General features: G+C 62.1%; 1 protein-coding gene and 1 long non-coding RNA gene across 6 annotated transcripts in view; one reads left to right on the top strand and one right to left on the bottom strand.

Moving 5' to 3' along the window:
- The window catches only part of RAI1 (retinoic acid induced 1), a 107332-nt gene that overhangs the window by 68930 nt on the left and 15687 nt on the right, over positions 1-22715 (top strand). The window lies entirely within an intron of this gene.
- On the bottom strand, positions 5169-22710 carry LOC309618789. Its single transcript, XR_014238621.1, has 3 exons — positions 13804-22710; positions 7017-7103; positions 5169-5782 (listed from the first exon to the last, which is right to left on the bottom strand). It is a non-coding gene; the product is annotated as an uncharacterized lncRNA (long non-coding RNA).

Here is a 22715-nt window from a genome sequence, read left to right as displayed (position 1 = left end):
ACAGCACGTGCTCACGCGCAGGCAGGGAAGGTCGGGTATCTTAACGCTAGAGCTCACCGGTGCCCGGCACACGTGTGGGGAGCACTCCTGAGCCCGTCTGACACTCGGGGAGACCGAGGCCCGCCAGGGGGTCGGCACAGGGTTTCCCGGGGCAACTGTGCTCGGCCGAGCCCCACTCTGCTCCCCAACCCTGGGCGCTCGGGACGAAAGTCGGGGATCATGGCTCACAGGGTCACCTCTCGGGGTGTCATTTCTTAATAGAGGGGCCAAGGGAGGGTGATTCTTTGCCCAAATCGAAGCCAGGAGTACAGGGTTTAGGCCTCGGCTGTTGGAAGACAGGACTCTTTGGGAACCTCACCTGGAGCCACCCCGGCTCTCGAGGCTGGGGGCACCGCAGCGGGGGCCGCATGCTGGGCCCGGGCGGGGAGGCCTGGCTCCCAGGCCCGGTCTGCAGCGCTGGTAGACTTGCTCGGTGGGTCCAGGGTGCGCATGCCCCTGTCCTGAAGTCTGAGGCCAGAGCAAGGCTCCGCTGAGATCCTCAGGCCTCTGGGCCCAGGCACGGCCCCACCCCCGAGCCCTTCAGGGTTGGTTGTTTTTAGTTTTTATTTTAATAGGCGTGGCTTGGTTGTTCCTCCGGCTGGCCTCCCCCAGCCCTGTGTCTGGGTGACCGAGCTACAGGGTGGTCCCTGAGACCCCTGCTCTTGCGGAAGCGGGCCAGGCACCAGTGGGGGCATCTGGGGAAGCCGGGTGGGCCGGGGGCCGTGGCCAGTCACGAGAAGAAATGCATCTTTGTTGCAAGACACATGTAGGGCTCTTTATGTAAATTGTTTCAGTGCCTCACAGGAAGAAGAAAAATGGGGCTTTGATGTGGGCCGCCTCTCGGCCAGCCGGGTGCGATGTCACTCAGGCGCGTCTGTGGCAGCTTTTATTAAGGAGCTGTCAGCTCTTCTCAGGCCGGAGACCCAGGGGGCTCTCGGGGCAGGAGGAGGCTCGGAGCTGTCTGCCCGAGGCCCAGCATCCACCTCCGAGGGGCAGAGGGGGCCCAGGTGGATTCCCTGGGTACTGTGCCAGGCCCGGTGGGGTCAGTGGGGGTGACCCAGAGTGATGTGGTCCTGATCCCCGCCCTGCAGCCACCGCGCGGCAGGGAACTGGGAGCGGCCCCTGCTCCGGACGGGGGGGCAGGTAGAGAGGAGGTGCTCTAGGCAGGGTCTGTGGAGGCGTCTGGCACTGTCCAGCCCCGGGCGATGAGGCCAGAAAGGGTAGCAGGGGCCAGCTTCGGGGCAGGAGGGGAGCCTGGTCTTGTGGATATTGCGGCGGTGGGGATCCCCTGGGCTGTGAGCAGGAGAGGGTGGGGTGGTGTGAGTTCCAGGGGGGCCTCGGGGATGTGGGGGGACAGAGGGAGGTGGGGGCCAGCGAGGGCCGGAGGGGCGGTCCAGCAGGAAGACAGCACTGCCAGTGAACAGCAGACCTGCCTCCTGACCAGCCAGGGGGACACGAAGACTGCAGCGCCCGGAAGCCCTCCCGGGGCCCACGGCATCCTGAGCACTTGGGACTTCCCCAGAGAGCCAGGCAGGACCCAAAGCTCTGGGTCCCGGGAAGCGTGTAAACCCTGCTCCGTATCTATGGCAACTCTTTTAACCAGGGCTCGGTTCCACAAACCCCCTTCCTCATTCATTCCAAAAACTCCGAGCTGTTGGTCTTTTTAAAAATCTCAGCTCACTGGAGAAAATACAAAAAATAACCAAGAGTGTAGAGAAGAGAAGTCACTGCCTGGCCCTCTGATGAGAAGATGCTGATGTGGGCATCTCTGTGTGTTTCCACTCGCTTTTGCCTCCTGCCCTGCACCGGATCGTGAGTGTTTGCCTGGGTCTTTGGAAATAGGGCTGCTGAGGGCTGGGATCTGGGGTTCTGCTGTGTTGTGTGATCTTGCGGGAGTCGGACGCACTCTCTGAGCCTTAGTTTCTGCATCTCTGTGGGGAGAGTTTAAGGCGGGTTCTCAAGGCTCCATTCAGAGCCGACATCAGGGGTCTCGGTGTTTCAGCGGCGTGTGGTTCAGTCAGGAGCCCCGACCCCCGCCCTGGCCCTGGAGTCTGGGCTCATCCTGTCTCCAGCAAGGGACCCTGGGCAAATCACATTGCCTCTGAACTCCCCCCCAACCCTGCATAAGCTGTAGAGTCCGTGATGGTTTTTGGACTTAATATGTACAGAGCTCTTAGCACAAAGCAGGTGCTCAGTCGTGAGGAACTGTCGTTACGGGTGTGACCGGCGGATCAGACCCTCATCTTCCTGCCGCTTGCTGCGGGGTATGGTGGCCGGCCCGCTGACCTCCTCTGGGCTGCGCCGGCTTTGTGGGCCCGCGGCCTTGCGGCCAGGTGGGGTCTGCACTCAGAATGTCCCGTGCTTGGTCTCGTGCTGCTCTGTTGCCATCTGGAGATGAAGGCCTTTTGAGCAGGGCTCCCCATTTTCATTTTGCGCTGGGTCCCTCAGATTTCAAAGCTTCTGCTGCTCTTAACGATAGGGTTGCTGGAAACGGGGCGTAGGACGGCCTGGCCGGCACCCCGCGCGGTGCTCCAGGGCTGTTTCAGGCAGGGGCGGGATAGGACGCCCCCTGCCCGGGTCACGCGGAGGCTCAGGCCAGGGGCTGCCCGCGGGGCCGTGGAACCTGCCAAGGGCAGGAGGTCTGGGTGGGAGGTGGGCGGGCCCGGGCAGGGGGGCCTGCCGAGCTGTGGCCAGACACCCTGGGAGGCGGTGGACGAGGTCGGAATCGACTGAAACTGAGCCGAGCGCCTATGAAGAGGCGGACAGGGTGCAGCGCTGGCACCCTCGCCCCGTGGTCCCCTCCCCCCGCTCCGGACGAAGGGAAGGCCCGTGCATCCCCTAGCACCCACCGTGGGGGAGGGCCGGGGCCCAGGCCACCTGGCACCCAGAGGCTGGTGACAGTGCCGGGGCGCAGTCTCGGCCACCCGCACGTGAAGCAGCTCCGCGGGAGGGAAAAGCGGAAATTAAAGGGCCGAGAAGAAATGACGGCCTGGGGCGGCGCGGGTCTTCCCGGAGGAGCAGGGCATGGGGGGGTATGGGAGCAGTAGTCACTCCTTCCACCGCCTCACCCCCGGAGGGCCGTGTGCCCAGAAGGAAAGGGGATTCGGGGGAGGCTCTGCCTTCCAACATCCCAGGTTGGCCTCTGTGCGGTGACTCTGGCCTAGTGTGGGCCCCAGGGGGACACTGCCCCATGCTGTGGTGGGGAAACGGACTCCAAGGGGCACCTCTCTGCCCCGGGCACCCAGGAAGCCAGGGGTCCAGGCTGGGGCAACCGGGGACTCCACGAGCTGTAGGAGCCATGGGAGGGGACCGTGGCACCCAGAGTCAAGGGAAGGGCTGCTTCCCGCTGAGGAAGTCATTCTGCCTTGTGTCTGAGCTGCAGAGGTGGGGACGGGCGCCCCGGGAGGCGTGAGCAGGCCTGGTGTCAGGGCAGCCCCTGCTGGGGACACCTGAGGTCTGATCTCAGCGGAAGAGGGCAGGGCATCGGGAGCCGGCTCTCCCCAAGACGCGGGGGCTGCAGAGTTCTGAGCAGCACGCTGAGGATGGGGACTCAGGTAGGGGAAGGTAATGGGGAGCCATTGAAGGCTCTACAGCAAGGGAGCACCCTGAGCCGAGCTTGCGAGAGGCCACATGGGACAGAGGCCGGGAGCAGGAAACCCAGCGTGGAGGTGACGCGAGGCTAGATCTGGGCTGTGGTTGTGAGGAAGGGGAGGGGGGGCCCTGAGGACTTGGGGTCCTCCTCAGAGACACGCCGTGGGGAGACTGGGGCAGAGGACAAGGTCTGTGGAGCGGTGCGGGGGGCCTCGGTGCCATGCATGTGCTGGATCTGGGGGTCTGGAGCAGAGGGAGGTCGGGGAGGGGGGCGGGCTTTGTTCTCAGGAACGGCCGAGCCTGTGGGAGGAGCAAAGTTCACGGGGGAAGAGAAGCCAAAGGCTGGGGCCAAGAGAGGGCGGGCTTTGCCAGGCACTCCAGGACCCTGGAGGGTCCCGTCTCCCTGGGGACAGGCGGGACGAGACCTGTGCCGAGAGGACAAGGGACCTGGAGTCGGGGGGGGGGGGGGGAGGCGGCGTCCAGAGCAAGGGCTCGGCCGAGGTCCTCGTCCACCTGCCGGGGGAGGACAGCCCTTCTCCCAAAGGGCGGTGGGGCTGCCAGGCCTCAAGGACAAAGGCAGGCGGGGGCAGGGGAAGGAGCTTGTGGCTGGGAGCTTAATGGCCCCGAAAAAAACCCCATAAAGCTGGAGAATTATGGGGAGACATAAACAGAGCTGTCAGGCATTAGCTGCAGGGAGACGGCTCAGCCTGGGGAAGAGATGCCGGCGGCGGGGCTGGATTCTCGCGTGTGCACAAAAAAGACGGAAGTTATCAAAGGAGGGAGATTAAGAAGCTGCTGCCTCCACGCTCTGGCCGGATCTTTTCTCACGCCCCGGCCAAGGCCCCAGCCACATGCTGACCCTGGGGGCCGGCCCACGTGGCCGGGGGGCAGGGGTAGGGCCTGCCAGTGGGGCGGGGGCCGCCGGGGGCTGCGGAGAGGGGGCCCGGCCCGAGCACGGAGGCGGCGCCAGCCCCACAACCGGTGGCGCTCACACACCCGCCATCTTCATTTTCACCGTTGCTGCTGATGTCATTAGCCAGGCTCTAATGGGCTTAAATTTCACCTTAAACCATCCTGACTGTCCCCACAGATGACAAACGTCCTGCTCTCTCCGGCTCTGCAAAGCTGCCGGGCGGGTTCAGCAGGCATGCACCCCTCCCTCATGTGCCCTTCTGGCCCCAACTAGAGGCTCCCAGGGACCCTGGACCTGTGGACGCTTACAGGTCAGGGGGACTCCCAGGGGTCTCTGGGACAGGGCCCAGGAAAGGGGGCTTCTGGGTGAGCTTTGGAGGCCCTGAGATGACACAGCACGGGGAAGCAGGGGCCCAGGATCCAGAGCCCCTCCCTGTGCCCCTCCATTTCCCAGCCCAGGCGTCACGACGTGTGCTTGTGTGGTTGCAGAGGGGACCCCTGGGACCTTGGGAATGGCCTGCCATGTTTGTTTGTTTGTTTTCTAATTTTATTTTTTGCTGCGTTGGGTCTTCATTGCTGCGCGTGGGGTTTTCTCTAGTTGCGGCGAGCGGAGGGCTACTCTTCGTTGTGGTGTGTGCGCTTCTCGTTGCGGTGGTTTCTCTTGTTGCAGAGCACGGGCTCTAGGCGCGCAGGCTTCAGTAGTTGTGGCTCTCGGGCTCTAGAGCGCAGGCTCAGTAGTTGTGGCTCACGGGCTTAGTTGCTCCGCGGCAGGTGGGATCTTCCCAGACTGGGGCTCGAACCCGCGTCCCCTACATTGGCAGGCGGATTCTTAACCACTGCGCCACCAGGGAAGTCCCGCCTGCCATGTTCTTAAAAGCTTTGAGGAAATCTTATTTTGCTCAGGCTAAAAAAAAGTAGCAATGGCTTTGCTTGGGGCTGGAATTCCACCCACCCACCCGTCTATCCACCCACCCATCCATCCATCCATTCACTCACTCACTCATTCAACAGGCACAAGGCCCACGACCCCCGGCTTGCTCATGTCCATCAAAGGCCTAATTTGCCGTCCTTTTGCACCCATGAGAGAGAACACAGGGTGATCTCTAAATGCAGTTTATTTGGGAGACAGTCTTTCCGGCGCTGGCCCTGTGGGTAAAGGGGGAGTGGCAGGGGAGCTCCGGGGGCTGTGGGGTGTTGTGTGGACCTGCGGGCCCATCCAGTTCTCGAGGGTCAGGTTTGCCTGAAAAGGAGGGGAAAGGAAAAAAGATGGAGCTGCCGCAGAGGGAAGGCCAGGACGGGCTGCCTGGGGTTCCCTCTCACGTTTGCGCGTGTCCTGGCCTCTGCCCCGCAGCCTTTGTCTCCAGGAGGGGCAGGTGCCCGAGGAGCCGGCTGGAGCTTATCCGCCAGCCGAGCCAGCCTGGAGGGGCTGCTGCTAAAACCACGCCTTTCCCATGGGAATCTCACGCCCTTCCGGGTACCCGTGGCCCTTCCTCATATGCTGGGAGCTGCGTCCCTCCCACACCCAGACAGCAGCGCCAGGGAGGCCTCGGCCAGAGGGAGGCCGCTGCCCCCCAGGCCTCAGAGTCACACGGCCTCTGCGGTGGGACAGGGAGGGAGAAGAGGCTGGTGCAGGCCTGCAAGGGGTGGGGGGGCGGAGATGGGGGCGGGGGCGGCTCTGAGCCCCTGCGCTGCGCGGCCCCCTGCGCTCGCTGGGCCTCAGGCGTGCGATGTGCCGCTGAAGGGCGCTGACCCGCTGGCCACTGTGAGCCAGACTGGAGCTGGTGGACGCGCGCTGGAGGGGTGGGCGCGGCAGCCCCTCCGGCTCCAGAGGGCGGTGTCGCCTGGGGGGCTCTGGGGAACCCCGAGGCTGTCACCCGTTCTCCCCACCAGTGTTTGGAACTGGCTGCTGAGCTCTGCGGGCGCTTGTGCCTGACACTTCCAGACCCCACCACGGCCCGCAAGGTCTCACGCCACTCGGACCCGGTGAGGGCGAGCCTCCGGGAAGCCCCCTCTGAGCCCCTGCTCCCGCTCGGGTGTGATGTAGGGCCCTTCTGCCCTGCACGTGACCCCTCTGGGCTGGCCAGCGCTGCCTCGGGAACTGAGCCTGAAGCGTGCCCATCCTTGGCCTGACCCACAGCCATGAATTATAATAATAATATTAGCCCTCACAGTACTTTCCTGTCACGGTGCTTCTGCCCCTCACAAGCTGTGCGACTCTGGACAAGTGCCCTAACCTCTCTGTGCCTCTGTTGCCTCATCTGTAAGAGGAGTTAAAAATACGTTGACTGCTGCTTAGAACAGGGCTCTGCACACGTAAGCATCATGTTAGAATTAGCTACGAGGGTGATGATGACAAAGCACTTTTATGTCCGTTTTCTCATTGGGTCTTTGCTCAACCCCGTGAGGTGGGCACTTATCACTTGCCCCGTCTTACGGGTGAGGAAATGGAAGCCCAGAGAGGTGGGGTGACTCACCTGAGGTCACACAGTGAGTCAGCGGCAACCTTGGGTACTCAGTGCTCTTTCCAAAGACATGGGAGGCTCTGGTCTGGAAAAAGCAGCCTAGAGAAGGGTGGACACAGGGGCCTTTCTGAGACCTCTTTCCATGGGCCTGGGGCTGCAGGGGCTTCCAGCCAGCTGGCCAAGTCTGTTCCGCCCAACGTGCCAGCTCGGGAACCCAGACGGCTGGGCCCTGCTCCGGCTGGGCACTGCCCGCCGGGCCTCTGCCAGCATGGCAGGCACCCGCTGCTCTTGTCACCCTGAGGAGCTCCCACCTTCTTGGCCGCAGCTCCGTAGCCAGCACTAGGACCAGTCAGGGATTTTCCTGAACTTTCCCTCTGTTATATAAAATTATAGAAATGTTTACCTTTTAGAAGTAGCAGCTTGCTTGTTGGGCCCTGCTCTGCCAGGCCCTGTCCCTTGACACATCGCCCTCTGAGGGACAGACCCCCGCTCCTCTTCACAGCCGGGGAAACGGAGGCCCAGCCCCACGGCGCACGGGTGGCTCAGCCGGGAATTGGCCCAGCGTTCCTGGACTGGGTCCCCATGAGCCGTGCCCTCACAGCCCACAGTCTCAGGGCCCCCAGAGCCCAGGGTGGCCTTTGCCTCTAAGTGTTTTGATGATCGAAGGGAAACACAGTGCTGGTAGAAATGGAGTGGGAAGTTCGGTGACCCACTGACCAGGAGCAACCCCCGTGAGCCCCGGGCCCCATTTATCAAGGGCCCTGGTGGCGGCAGCTGCCTCCACAGCTCAGGGCTTGACCCAGTCCTGGCTTGTGTGTCCCCAAGGCCGTGCACCAGGAAGCGGGAGGACGTGGCCTCTATGGGGGTTCAGGTGGGGCCTCGGTTTTCTCATCTGTAGGACGAGGGTATGACCCCTCTGCTGTCCACTGCAGGACTCGGCAGCTGGGTTCCTCCCCTCCTGCTGATGGCCCCCGGGCTTCTGCAGTCCAGCAGCTGGAAAGCGGCCGTGCCAGATGGGAGCCCGACACCAGGCGCGCTCTCCAGCCATCCTGCAGAGCCAGCCCGGAGAGCAGATATTTATCCATAGCATAAGTTTTAAATTCTTTTTTTTTTTTTTTTTTTGGCTGCTTCGGGTCTTAGTTGCGGCATGCGGGATCTTTCATTGCGGTGCGTGGGCTAAGTTGCCCCGCGGCATGTGGGATCTTAGTTCCCCGACCAGGGCTGTAACCCGTGTCCCCCTGCATTGGAAGGCGGATTCTTAACCACTGGACCACCAGGGAAGTCCCAAGTTTTAAATTCTTAAGTAGGTGTCACATGCTAACGGTAAAAAAAGAAAACTCGGATCCTCTCTCCTCTTTTGTACAAATGGGGCATCTCTGCACACTTTCTACGCTGCGCTTTTCTTGCCCGACTTGAAGGCGGCACCCTATTCACACACGAAGTCCTTCCTCACTCGTACCCACTGTATGGAATTCCCCACGTGTGTTTCCCGCAGCCCCTTCACAGGGACATTTAGGGGATCTCCGGTCTTTGGCTTTTACAAACGACGCTGCAGTTAACCTGTGCAGACGACTCTGGGCCTGGCTGTAGGCAGGACTGCTGGGTCAGGAGGCATGTCTAGCTTCCATTTGGGTCCAGATTGCCATAAAGCTCTCTAAGAGACCGTACCAGCTTATCCACACATCCCTAACTAGACCAGGGGCAGCTGCTGGCCAGGGGAGATGCAGACGCCGCATCCACACCTGTGCTGGTGGGGCCGAAACAGGTGGTTTCCCCAGAAGAAATACGCCAGGGCCTGGCACGTCTGGGGGCCAGGCCGGGGAGCGCCGGCGTCCAGCCCCTGCAGGCCTGTTCCCTCCTCCGGGGTATGGTCTCTGGGCTCAGTGCTGTCGTCTGTGAAACAAGGGCGATCATGCGACCCAGCCCGCGGGACTGGCGTGAGGATGAAGTCTGTTGGTGAAAGTGCTTTTTAGGTCAGCGCCGGGCCCGTGGGGCGGTGAGAACAGTGTTGGTGAGCGCTGTACTCCCAGGACTGCAGCCCCTGGGGTCTATGCTGGGGTCCAGATATCTTGGCCCCTCGGAAGGGGTCAGGGAAGGGGAGTGTTCGGGAACCATCAGGGGAAAGGGTGGGATCACTTTAGCCCAGCTTCCCGCTGTCCCGACGGGGACACTGAGGCCCTGGAGGCCTGGACTTGAAGTGACGGTGGGTTCAGCAGCGTGAGCTGCCCTTTCATCGCTGTGTCGCTGCCAGGAAACAGGGCCGAATTCAGAGTCCCGGGCTTGCCCAGGCCACTGCGGGACCCCGGCTCTGAGACAGAGGGCTCAGGAACGCCGAGCCACAGCCTGGTCCCTGGTCCTGGACGGCCCTCCTCAGACCGGACAGGACCCGGAGCCCCTCGCCGAGCCCGGCCTCCCAGACTCCCAGGCCGGCAGAGACAGACTCGCCTGGGAGCTTGTTAGAATCACCCTCGACCCAGCTCAGCAGACGCCATCTTACTAAGACATGCCCTGCAGCGTAGGACACACATGGGGACTCCAGCCGGGAAACAACCCGCCCGCCCACCGTGGGGGTCAGGACACAGTCCTTTGGCAGACCTTAACCCTCAGTCCCGGAGGCCCTGCTCTGTCCCCCCACTTCGCTCCCTGGGAGGTAGAGGTAGAGCAAGGTCCGGCCCTCGCCCCCGTGGATGGCGTTGGAAGCTGCTGCCCCTCGTGAAACCTCCACCGGGCACCAAGCACAGCGTCTCCGCCAGCCTTGCGGCCCCCCCATCAGTGTGGGGTCAGAGCAGGCTCCAGCTGAGGAGCGTGAGGCTCAGAGAGGTGCAGTGAGCTGCCCAAGGCCACCCAGCAGACAGTGTGCAGAGCTGTGTGGCATCAGGACCTAGGTAGTTAGAGTCAGGGTGGGGATGGAGCGGGGGCAGGTGGTAACTCCCGGTGCCCCAAGGCCACACAGCCAGCCAACTGTGAGCCATCACAGTTGGCTGGCCTGGGCAGTGTGAATGTGACATCTCTCTGGAGCTCCGGTCTCGGGAGAAGACTGCCACTCTTCCACCGCAGAGCCAGCCAGGAGGGATTCTCCTGCAGCTTTCCAGAACAAGGCTCTCTGGGTCGGGCTGAGTTAGCTGTGTATAGCTGGGAGAGGCGCTTTCCCCCAGATGCTGAGTGACCCGGAAGCTGGGGTGGGGAGGGAGATCTGGAAGGGTCTGGTTTAGTTGGAGGTGAGGCCCGAGAGGGCTGGGCCTGGGAAAAGGGAAACTAGCCTTTAGCTGCGAGCACAGAAAACCAGCGTGCAGAAAACGGGCAGAAAGTATTCTGTTCACCCTGGGAGAAAAACAGAGTGCTGTTGAGAACGGCTGGATGCTGGACTCAGATAGCTGCCCTCCCCTCATTTTTACCCTCCAGCACCTCCACGTTTCAGGGCTGTGTGGGGGAAAGTCAGCCAGCACGAGGCGGCAGCCGAAAACCAAAGGCAAATATTTTCCATCCTGAGAAGAGCGGTCCCAGGCCACCTCCGGATCAGAGCTGGTGGTGTGCTTTCCCCAAAGGCCAGCGCTGCTGGTCACCAGGCGACGTGTCTGGGGGCGCTGCCCAGGATCCGCCCCGACCCTGGGAGAGGGGTGTGTGCAGGAGGCCATCCATCCAAGCCACGCCCGGAAATGGAAGCTCCCTTCCCAACAGAGGGGGCGGCGGCGAAGTCCAGAGCACAAGGTGGCCCCAGCTGTTCATCTGGCAGGGGTCCCCACACCCAGAAGCCAGTCTTGAGATGGAGACCCCCTTTCATATCAAAATAGGAGCTGTCCGTTGTTTGGGCAACGCAAAGCTGCCAGGCCCTGCATGAAGTTGTAGTGTATTTGTCATGACTACAGCTACACGCATGTAAAGAGCAGTGGTACGTGGCCTTGTGACATTTATATTTGGGCTGCAGATGAGGCCCTGCCTGAGACCATCAGTAGGGGCCTGGTGCCTTGGTGGCTGGTTCTGCGGGGGGAGGGGGGGGACGTGGGTGGGGAGAAGGCAGTGTGACTTCCCTACAGCGCTTCACCACACCAAGCCCCCTGCCCCTTTTTTCTCCCAAGAAAACCAGTTTTCTGAAATTTCCGAAGGAGTGAACCGGGGCCTCACTGTCATCCTTGCGCCCTGGAACAGGGAGGGCCCCCCCCGCCATGGCCCCTGTCCCGCTCTGCGGCTCAGTCTCCACGTCTGTGAAATGAGAGGTCACGTTGCCTCCTAGAAGGGCAGTTTGAGGGTCAGAAGTACAGTCTACGAAGGCCACAGGAGGAGGCCAGGCACGCGTGCCACGCCGCTGCTATTACACCCACTTCCACCGTCTGAGGGCTACCGAGAACTTTCAAGATCTGAGGGAGGCCCCGGGCCCTGTGTCCAGGCTGGTTGAGGGGAGAAGCCCCTGGAGAACCCCGCTCTGCCCTGCCAGGCCCTGCGTGTGCTCAGGGGGCCCCGCTCTACCCGCAGACTGCCTCCCCTGCAGGCCAGGCTGGGCCTCCCAGCTGGCCCTAGGGTGTCACCAGACCAGCTGTCCTCACATCTGGATTCCACACGCATCCCCCTGCCTCCACCCCGGCTGGCCAGGCTTCCCTCTCTGCAGCAACCCTGGCCACTGGCTGCTTCCTTGGTGTGGGGGTCCCGGGCTCCCCCACCCTTCAGCTAATCCGGGGAGAAATCTGGCCCCCGTTCCCAGCTAGGCCCTTTTCTTCGCTGCCACTGGGCCAGGCAGCTCCCGGCGGGAAGGCCCTTTCCCTCTCTTCCCAGCCCCTGCTCTCCAGTCCCCCCTCTGTTCTGCAGCGGTTTTCTCTCGCCCCCCACCTCGTTCAGAGGGAGGTGGTCGGGGGTGGTCTGTGCTTGGGGGTCTCCAGGATTGGGCCTGAGCAGAGTCTGCAAAATGTCAAGTGACTGATCCAGTGGAAGCCCTCAGGGGTTCCTGGGTTCAGGCAGCTCCTTTGGGGCTAAGGACAGGTTGGGGTTTGGATGGGTGGCCTCTTGGAGAGCAGGGTAATGGGAGTGGATGTGAACTTCCTGTGCCTCAGGCCTCTGAGCTGCCTGAGGGGTCTGAGCTGCTGGGCCTCCTGGGGAAGGGGCCGGGAGGGAGGGGCGAGGGTGGGCCTGAGGGAGGGCGAGCCCGGGAGGAGGCCCCGGTGCGCCCTGGCCCGGCCCGGCGGGTCTGCCTTGAAGGTGCGGGTGTGCAAGGCCGCTGCTGTGTCAACGGTGTGTGTGTTTGGAGCGGCTTAGGGAGGGGGCTGCAGATGGGGCAGGCGGCGCACCACTTGGCGCCGCCGCTGCCGGAGGGTCCGCGGGTTAGAAGCGCCAGCTTCCTCGATGACTGAAGAAGGGTGGGTGTTGAGGAGAGAAGGGCGAAATCCAGAGGGGGCTTGGCGCCCCGGCCCGGCCGCCCCGCGTCTGCGGAGGGAGAGCCTCGCCGCCTCGCCGCCCAGGCGAGCGCGGAGGGAGGCGAGGGGACGAGCGCGCCGGGCTCCCCGCCCCCAGCCCAGCCGGTTCCAATATTTCGCAGAAAGGCACGCGGCTGCTAATCGGTCCTTTCCAGGCTGAGATTCCGCCGCGCGATGCCCGCGCAGGGGCGGGGGCCGCGGGCTGGGGGAGGCGCTCGGAGTCCGGAGCCGCTGAGCGAGGTGAGGAGCCCGCGTCCTCGGCTGCTGGGGGGGGGCGGGGGGGGGGAGGCGGGCGCGCAAACCCGAGAGGCTGGGATGGAAAGGGGAGCAGGTTAAAAATAACCGTCTCTGGCTGGGAAGCTCGCGCGCGCTCTCTCGCCTCGTTCGGTGCCAGAGGACTCCAGGGGAGGTGGCGTTGGGGAGGGCAGAGCGGGATTCCCCCTTCTCGGCGGGCGGGGTGCCCGCCTGCGCGCCGCGGCTGCACGTGTGCGGGGCCGCGCGCCCGAGCCCCCGCGCCCGGCCGGGGCGCCCCCTCCCCGGGACCGGGCGCAGCTGGCGGCGGCGGCCCCGCCCGCAGCCTCGCGCTGCCGAGGGAAGCTTCGCTCCATTATTCATTATTTACGAGCGTTAATAGGTTTGAGGCGCGGGGGTGGGGGCGAGGGCGCGGTGGGGACCGAGGCACCGGGGGCCGGGGTGCGGAGGGGTGGCCGGGCGGCGGCGCCACCGTGAGGAGGGGGTCTCCGCCTGGGCCGCGGTGCTCGGGGCGCACCTCTCCGCCCGGCTTCTCTCCGCCGGCGCCGGGGCAGCGCGGGGCGCCGGGAGGGGAGTGCGGGCCTTTGATTTTGCACGTCGCCGTCTGTCCTTCGCGTCCTCGCCCTTCCCAGAGCGCGGGGAGGGGGTGCGGGCCGTACGCCCCGCCCTGCGCGCCCCTCGCGGCGGCCGCCGCGTCCCCGACGCGGCCCGGGCCTCATTTATCATCATCTTTGGTCAAGTGGAGTGTGCAAGGAACAGCTGCTTCACTCGGCTGACTTCCGAGGGCGGCTACAGCGGGAATCAGGGAGATGAATGATGGGGGCTGAAGGGGCGCAGCCCCCGGGGTCCCAGCGCGGGCAGAAGGGAGGCGCGCGGCGTCCACCTCGCCTCCGCCTCGTGGCGGGAAGAGCGCCCCTTCCTTGCTCCCGGCGCCTCCGATCGCGGGACCGCGGCCGGGGGCGCCCCAGGAGGGGCCCGCGCGCGTCTGGCGGAGCCCGAGGTCGCCGCGACCTTGCTGGGGTCAGCGGGTTGGGCGGCGGAGGCGGCGGCGCGGCGTCTTTGGTGGCGCTTTCCGGATTGGCGCAGAGGCCGGGAAACCGGGCGGGGGCGGGCGGGGGGAACACAAATAGAAGGTGAAATTTTACCTGCCCCTGAGGGAGTCCTGCGGATTTTCTCCCGGCAGCGGCAGGCGCTCTACCTTTGTCTTACACGCCTGAAACATCTGTTGCAGGGGGGCGGCGAGGCCGCAGACGCCCCCGCACACCCCGCGCGGCTCCCCGTCCTTGTCCCCATCCCCCGCTCGGCCGGCGCCCGGCTCCCGAGGCGCGTTAACCCTGCCGGCGCTGGGGCACACGCCGGCCGCCCGCGCTCCCGGGCTGCGTGGGAGCCGCGGGGGCGGGGGCGGGGGCGGAAGGGTTAACGGCCGAGGCGCAGACCCTAACTGTCAGACCCGGGCCCCGCTTCGTTTCAATTACCCTAAGTAGAGGCTGAATGCGCAATTAACGGAGTCAGCTTGCCAACTGGAAAGCCGGCCCGCTTTCGCGTTGAGAATACTCCACCAGCTGACTCGGACTAAGCAATTTCCTTCTCTCGCTCCTTTCCTCTCTCTCTCTTCTAACCCCCCTCCCTCTTTTTCTCTCTCCTTAATAATAAAATTATACCAAGCAGTTTGCGGTGTGGCAGGCGGCCAGAAAAGCGTTTCTTTAAACGCCGCCGTCTCACAATTAGGCAGCAAGAGGATTTGACACGCCGTGGCGGCCTGACAGGCCGCTTCCTCCCCTGGGGGCTGGGGGCGGGAGGGGGCGCCGATTCCCCAGCTCCCCCAGGTGGAGCGGGGCTGGGAGGGGCTGTCAGCATGCTGCAGAGAGGGAGGGGGTGTCAGAGGCAGAGAAGGGAGGGGGGAGGCTTCCGCCCGGGCTGAGGAAGGGGGGCGTTCTCTGACCCCTGGGAAACTGGGTGTCCAGGAGGAGGATCTGGGCCCCCACTTTTGGCCTCCAGCTCAGAGTTCATCTTCTGGTGGACAGAGGGGCCATTCTGGGGCACAGAGCTGTAGAGGGATCTCAGCCCTGCTGGGCCTCCTGGACAAGTCACTGCCTCTCTCTGGGCTTCCAGTAACGCTCTGCAAAACGAGGGGGGAGGTTTGACCTCCAGAATGCTCTGCAGAAAGTGGCTTCTGGCGGCTCACTGCTCTTGGCAGCTGGCCCTGTTGGCCGGGCGATAGAGGGGGATGCAGGCGCCCCTGTCAGAAACAAGTCGGAGACCCCACTCCAGCTCTGGCCACAGACCAGTGGGCCTCCCAGAGTGGGGGAGAGTGGCCCTTCCCCGGGAGCAGTGATGCAGGCAGCTGACAAATGGGGGTGACTTTGCAGGATTGCCAGGGATTGGTACCATGAGGACAGCGGGCATTTGACCATCGGCTGCAGCAGGCAGGCCACCTGAGGTGGAGGAGGGGCGGTAACTGCAGCCACCCCACCTGCTCAGTCCTCCCGCCCCCACCCTCACTCAGGCCGCTCCTCCCATGGGGCGGCCCCCTCCTTCCAGCCTGCCCTGGCCACCTCCTCTCCCCGCCCCCAGAGCCTCGCCTGTGTCTGCCTCAGGAGGGCAGGAGCCATTGCATTTTCCTGTGTATCCTCAGCGCCCAGCTTGGCCCCTGCGCAGGCTGTAGGCTAAGTAGAGATGGGCTTGACAAGCGAGTGGGCTCGGGCACAGAGGGCTGTGACCCAGGGGGCTGTGGAGGGCAGAGCATAAGCTCCATCTTCCCTTCCTGGTTGGCTGTTGCACGTGTCCTGGCCTCCAGGCCTGTCATCAGTCGTCAGGGCTGTGTTGAGGGTCAGGTAACACACCCTGACCCATCTGTTCATCCATCCACCCATCCAGGCAGCATTTAATAGGCAGCTACTTGGGGCAGTTTCTAGGCTTAGAGCCTAGGCCCCAACAGATGAAGCCCCTGCCCTCATCAGGCTGCTTTCCAGTGAGGGATGCACAGGTGAACCGGCTCATTAGACCATTAATTACGTAATTACCACTGATGAGGGCCACCAGGGACCCAGCAACGTGGAAGGTGGGGCGGAGCTCTCAAGGAGGCTATGAGCGCCTCTGTGGGCCTCGGGCCTCCCGCCGCCCAGCCTTTGCAGCCCCCATCGCTCTGGCCCCAAGGGACCACCGCCGCCCAGTGCCGCCCTCCCGCAGGCCCCCAGTGCTTCCCCTTTGGTTCCATCCAGAGCTTAACTGGTTCGTGCTGGCCTCAGGGCTTCTCCCAGAGGCCAGGGAGAGTTCGGGGGGCGGTGCTTCTGCTGTCACTCCTTCACACCAGGCATCCCCCAGGTGCCCAACAAGGCCCTGCCTCACTCGGGCCAAGTGCCATCTGCATTTGACACCAGGAGCTTGTGAGCAAATACAGCCCGCAGACCAGTTCTCTTGATCTCCGGGGTGTTAAAGTTTTTACTTGGTTGATAAAATTTTTAAAAAAATTTTATTGAAGTCTAGTTGATTTACAGTGTTGTATTAATTTTTGTTGTACAGCAAAGTGATTCGGTTATACCTATATATATTTTTCATATTCTTTTTCTTTATGGTTTATCAAGGATATTGAATATAGCTCCCTGTGCCATACAGTAGGACCTTGTTTATCCATCCTATGTATATACTAGTTTGCATCTGCTAATCCCAAACTCCCAATCCATCCCTCCCCCATCCGCACTTACCCTTTGGCAACCACAAGTCTGTTCTCTATGTCTGTGAGTCTGTTTCTGTTTTGTAGACATGTTCATTTGTGTCATATTTTAGATTCCACGTATAAGTGATATCGTATGGTGTTTGTCTTTCTCTTTCTTGCTTAGTATGATAATCTCTAGGTCCATCCATGTTGCTGCAAATGGCATTATTTCATTCTTTATGGCTGAGTAGTATTCCTTTGTATATATGTACCGCATGTTCTTTATCCATTCATCCGTCTATGGACATTTACGTTGTTTCCATGTCTTGGCTATTGCGAATAGTGCTGCTGTGAACATAGTGGCGCATGTGTCTTTTCGAATTATAGTTTTGTCCGGATATATGCCCAGGAGTGGGCTTGCTGGATCATGTGCCCAGGAGGGGGCTTGCTAAACTATTTTTAGTTTTTTGAGGAACCTCCATACTGTTCGCCGTAGTGGCTGCACCAACTTACATTCCCATCAACAGTGCAGGAGGGTTCCCTTTTCTCCACACCCTCTCCATCATTTGTTATTTGTAGACTTTTTAGTGATGGCCTTTCTGACTGGTGTGAGGTGGTACCTTGTTGTAGTTTTGATTTGCATTTCTCTAATAATTAGTGATGTTGAGCATCTTTTCATGTGCCTATTGGCCATCTGTATGTCTTCTTTGGAGAAATGTCTATTTAGCTCTTCTGCCCAGATAACATTTTTTAAAATGAGAGATTCCTCTTTCTATAAAACACTCCGAGGCTCTGGCACGCTGGGCCCTCCTTCCCACCGGCAGCAATCAGCCGGAGCAGTTTACCTCCTTCCTCACCCTTCACGGGTGCGTTACTGCCAGGCCCGAGGGAGATCTTCTTTGTCAAGTGAATGAGGAGGAGCTGTAGCTACAAGCCCCTCACCCCCACCCAAATGTGCTCTGTACCTCCACTCGACCTTGTTCTGGATATTTTCATAATGTGACATTTTATTTATTTATTTTTCAACAAGTAGACTTTGGATTTTATTTATTTATTTATTGGCTGCACCACGCAGCATGGAGGATCTTAGTTCCCCGACCACAGATCGAACCTGTGCCCCTTGCAGTGGAAGCATGGAGTCTTAACCACTAGACCACCAGGGAAGTCCCATGTGACATTTTAATTTATTTATTTTTGGCTGCATTGGGTCTTCGCTGCTGTGCGCGGGCTTTCTCTAGTTGCGGCGCACAGGCTTCTCACTGCGGTGGCTTCTCTTGTTGCAGAGCAGGGGCTCTAGGCACGCGGGCTTCAGTAGTTGTGGCTCACGGGCTCTAGAGCGCAGGCTCAGTAGTTGTGGTGCACAGGCTTAGCTGCTCCGCGGCATGTGGGATCTTCCTGGACAAGGGCTCGAACCCGTGTCCCCTGCATTGGCAGGCCGATTCTTAACCACTGCACCACCAGGGAAGTCCCCCATGTGACATTTTAAACAATATACATTCAACAGACAGTTATTGTTCAGGGACTTGGGGATATGGCTGCGAACAAAACAGGCAAAATCCCTGCTCTTGTGGAACTTACTTTCTAAAGAGGAGAGGCAGTAATAAAGCCAGCCAGCCACATGACTTGTTACCTTGGAGAAGTGGGCGGGCCGGGGGGGGGGCGCGTGGAGTGTGCGTTTCAAACAGTGGTTAGGGTCGGCCACCCGAGAAGGTGACGTGAGCAAAGGCTTGGAGCCCAGGGAGCCACGTGATACCTGAGAATGGTGTTCCCAGTGGAGGAAAAGGCAGTGTAAAGGCCCTGAGGCTCAGGGAGGTGCCACACCGACCACCAGCTTGGCACCTTGGTACATCCTCTTTCCCGGGAAGTCATGGTGGGTGGGGCACATGGGGTGTCAAGGACAAGGCTGGGGTGAGAGGTTAGGCTCTCTCCTTGCCGTCTTTGCCTCCCCTGAAAGCCAGCAAACAGATCCTCTGTCATCTGCAGTGTGCAGTCACCTGCAAGACCAGCGGGGCGTGGAGGAGCCCCCCATGCCAGCCCCTGGACCAGCTCCTTCACCTTGATGAAACTGTGGGCCACTGATCCCAGCCCTCTTAGCTGTCTGCATCCAGCACCACCCCCGTTTTCTTTTCCTCATTTGACAGAGTTGGGGAGTGGTGGATAAAATGGTGTAAAAGCAACCACTGTCCACAAGCGACTGACGGGTGTAGAGCCGATAGCAGGGTGGGCCCCCGCCGGCCCGACAGCCTCCCCCGGAGGGCTCGCGAATGCCAACAGCTCAGCTGCGCTGAATCCTTGCTGCCCCACACCTCACGGCGGGGAGGGGGCTGGCTAGCCATCTGCCCTCACCCCCTGGACCGTGGGCCCCTCCGGCTCAGCCGACCCTCACATCTCAGAAACTGCACTGCGGGGCAGGGGTGAGGCGGCCGGGCTGAGAGTTCTGCAGGCGGCGCCCGGAGGGTGCCCAGGACGGCGGCGATGCCCGCGGCGGGGCAGCGCGTCCTCCTGGTGGGTTGACCCTGAGGGGAGGCTCTTGTTCTGGGGGCTTAGTAGGTCTCGGCTGTCTCCGCCGCTGGGTCCTTGGAAGAGGCAGCGTTGGTGGGCTTCGAGGGAAGGCTTTCCAGACAACTGGAGAGGCCAGAAGCCTCTGCCCCCCATTCAAGCATCCTCCAAAGAGCCCCGAGACCTCCCCCTGCCCCGGGGTCCCCAGCCTCAGCTGAGGAGCCCGGCTGTCTAACTGCTTCTCCCCCTCTCAGCCCGTAACTTGTCTGAATATTCAGGACCTCCAGCCCTGCAGAGAGTGGTGTGCTGGACCCTTGTGGGGTTCTCCCGTGGGTGCCTGTGAACGAGGATGGTTGCTGCCCACAGAGGGTGGTCTTGAGAGGCCGTACTTTGGGGTGGGGGCTGCCTTGTTCTCTGGGATTCCTTATGCCCGGGATGGGCCCCCTCTGCCCCAAGCTGACCTCTCCCGGTGCCTGGCCCAAGGACCCTACCTGTCCCAGAGGCCTGGGGGCCCTGGGCTGTCTTGTCTTGGGGAGTCCTTGGAAACACCCCTTCCCCCCATTTAGGCCAGGCCCTTGGGATGCAAAATAGACCCCACAGAACAGCAGTAAGCCTGACTAATGATTGATCATTTTCATCAAGGTGTCCTATTTAGTATTCATCACGCACAGCACATGGGGAGGCGCAAGGTGGTCCCACCATTCCATTCCTCCCAGGACACCCCCATCCCCGGCCTCCTGACCCAGGTAACTTTCCCCTCCTTACTTGTTCCCAGGCCTTGAGTGGGTTGGGTTTTAAAGTTTTTTCCCTGCAGCTGCAAATCAGAAAACCAGGTCATAAAAGAACCTTGGGTGAGTGAGTGGGATGGAGCCAGCGGGCCCCAGGGCCCCCGCTGGGGAACCGAAGCTTCCTTCTCACCCCCTCCCTCCCCGGTCCCTGCGGGAGCTACAGCGGCTCCGGCCCACGCTGGGCCCATTTCCCTGACCGGGGGCCTGGCCCTGGGGGCTAGAGAGGCTGTGGGCCCAGTGAGTTCTCTCTGAGGCTGCCCAGGGGACAGCAGTGCCCCCGAGTAGATTCCCTACAGTTGGGTGGGGCCCGACCCGGCTTCTGGGGCCACGCAGGTTGCAGAGGGGATCTGGGCACCCCCCTTTCCTTACCGTGCTCCAAGGGGCCTTCCTCTAAAGCGGGAATTCTTGGTGAGGGCCGTCCACGCGGCTGCGGCACCCATCACGAGGAACTGCCCCGTGGGTGGCTCACACGCGGGTCCTGGCCCCTCTGAGCCTCCCCTTTCTCTGTAAAAGGGCAGAACAGTCAAAGCAGTGAGTGTGCAGACGCGGGGTGGGCAGGCACCGCGGGCAAGGCTGCCCCCGCCCCCCACCCCAACGGGTCCCGCGGTGCCTGTGCGGGGACCGCAGAGCCGTGCTCTTTGCCTGAGAACAGGGCTGAGCCCTGGTTCACCTGCTGCCGAAGGCCTTCGGGGGCTGATGGCCTCGCGTCTGGGGCCTGAGGGTGTCTGTGGGGCTCGTCACGCCCCCTTTCACGGCCAGGGGAGCAGGGAGACCCGTCGCTGAGCTAGAGGAGTCCTGGGGCACGGGGTGGGCCCTGCGGCCTGGCCCAGCTTTGCGCCGTGTTTCTCCCTGGACCAGGGGCCTGGACAGGCCAGCTCGCAGGAGTCAGCAGGGAAGCACTGGCGGATCTGGAGCTCAGGACTGACTTCCTCCTCCCTTCTTTTCTCTTCTTCCTTCTTCCTTCCCTCCCAGTCTGGCTAGAACTTGAGATGTGGCCTTGACCAAGTGTCTGGGAGAAGCGGGAGGGGGAGGCTGGTCTGGCCCAGGAGTCCCGTGAAGGTATATTACTGGGTGCCCTCCCCTGCCCCCCACCCCTTCTCCCTCTAGCAGAACAGAGGCCAGACCCCCAGCCTGCACCCCTCTGCCGCCACCTCTCCTCCCGGGTTCAGAGGTCACCATCTCTCTGCCAAGGGTACCTCTTTCCAACCCCCCTCCTGATGCCGCCCACCCCAGCTCTCAGCCTGCCTCTCTCCCGCCTGTCCTTTTCTAGTGCTCTTGAAAACTAATCATAATCATAATAATTAATAACAACAGAGCCCGTGGCAGGCCTGAGGCAGCTCTTAAAGAGGCCGAGCCCCATTTTCTCCTGGCAGAGCTGGCGGGGCCTGGGACCTGGTGGCTCTGAGAGGTGGCCTTTGTTCCTGCACCCCTCCCCTCCCTGTGCCTGGGGTCAGAGGTGGTGCTGGGGTGGCATTTTTGCGTGCCTTCTCCACCAGCCGCTGGGCTTCTCGTATTTTAATTCAACTGTCGTTTCTTAGAGATAGATGCTTTCACCACGTCCAGCTGCTCCTGTGTATTGGAAAACCTGCTGTAATACGGCTCGGCGAAATTAAAAGATGCAGCAGCTGGACTGATTAAACAGGGAAGGGGACGCTGGTCAGAGCACTCTTTTTAAATAATGTTTCTGGTAATGCATTTTCAGAGAATGCGAAAAAATATTAAAAAAAAAAAAGCTGTAGAAATGTTAACGATATCCACAAGATACTCAGCGGGAAATGAGAGCGATCTGGGACTAATAAAAGCCGAAATGTAATTTGTGCAGATATACGACGCGCAGCCTTCAGAGTGGGCCTCGGTTTGCGAATTCCGGGCTCATCAGCGAGGCCAGGGAGGGCAGAGCAGAGCGCGGGGACCGCGGCTGACCCCGCCTGCCCGCAGGGGACACCCTGAGCAGAGGCCTCCACCTGCCAGCTCAGGCCTGGGCCGCAGGGAGTGCCCGTGTGCGCTGCCCGAGGGCAGGAGGAGCCCTCCCGGCCCCTCCCCCGGGAGCCCCATGGGGGAGGTGCAGGGCTGCCCACCTGGCGGGGAGCCGCCCCAGAACCAAGGCTGGGTCACAGCAGGCACCTCCTGTCGTGTTTGATTCCAGCTGCCAGGATGGACTAAAGTGGGTCAGAAGGGGGGCTCCTCCGTGTCGGGGCACCTTTGATGAGCCAGGGAGAGGCCATGGCCATGGGGCTGTGACCCGCCCTGTGGGCAGGGGCCGAGCCCTCTCCAGGGTCATGGGCTTCAAGTCCCTGAGTCCGGGCAGCTGACTGCCAAGGGCAGGGAGGTTGGCCTGGGCTGTGCTGACGGGGCTCCTGGGGTCGCCCGGCTGCCCCAGGCTTGACCCCTCCCTGGTCAGCACCCCGCTCCACCCCCCGGCCACCGCATGAGGAGGGCATGGAGGTGGGATCTGGGTGAAGAAGGGGTGAGCTGCACCTCTCGGGGGAGCCCCTGTCTCCCTCCACGTGTGCCTGCCCCCCCCCCGTTCTGTGCCCCCCCCAGAGCCCTGGAGGCTCGTAGCCCATGGCGAGCCACCCCTTCCTCTTTGGGGTTGGGAACGGGCACTGCGAGGTCCCCTGTGCCCTCCTGGGGGCCTGGGCTCTGCAGGCGAGCGTGGTGTGCGTAAACCTCGTGCCCGGGGACGCAGGCTGCCGCCAGCCCTCGCCGTGAGGACTCCTGAGCCTGGGGCATCCTTGCTCCTTCCTCCCTCCTCCGAGGGTCTTGTGGGGGGGGGCGGGAGGGGGAGGGGCAGGGGGACCATTAGCCCGGACGCTGCAGCCGGCCTGTTACGTGAATCCAGTTGTTCTGCCCTGAAGGCCCCCCCACCCCCACTCCAGGGTCATTTCCTGACCCCCGATCCTGCTTTGGGGCAGGTCGGACCCTGTGCGCGCCGGCCCCTAAAATCATAAACAGATGGGCTCTCGGCCTGGCCCTGACCCCGTGCAGGCCCCGCCCACGCAGGAGGCCCAGGGCTGCCTCTCACGTGGAGGGACTGCAGCCCCGTCCCCCATCAGCATGCACTGCCTCTCTCTGGGCCACGTAATCTGTTTGTGCACCTACGGTATCAAAAATA

This window comes from Balaenoptera borealis (genome assembly GCF_965194805.1).
Source record: "Balaenoptera borealis genome assembly, chromosome: 20".
In the NCBI taxonomy this organism is placed as follows: Eukaryota; Metazoa; Chordata; class Mammalia; order Artiodactyla; family Balaenopteridae; genus Balaenoptera; species Balaenoptera borealis.
This window is presented reverse-complemented; position numbering and strand designations above follow the sequence as displayed.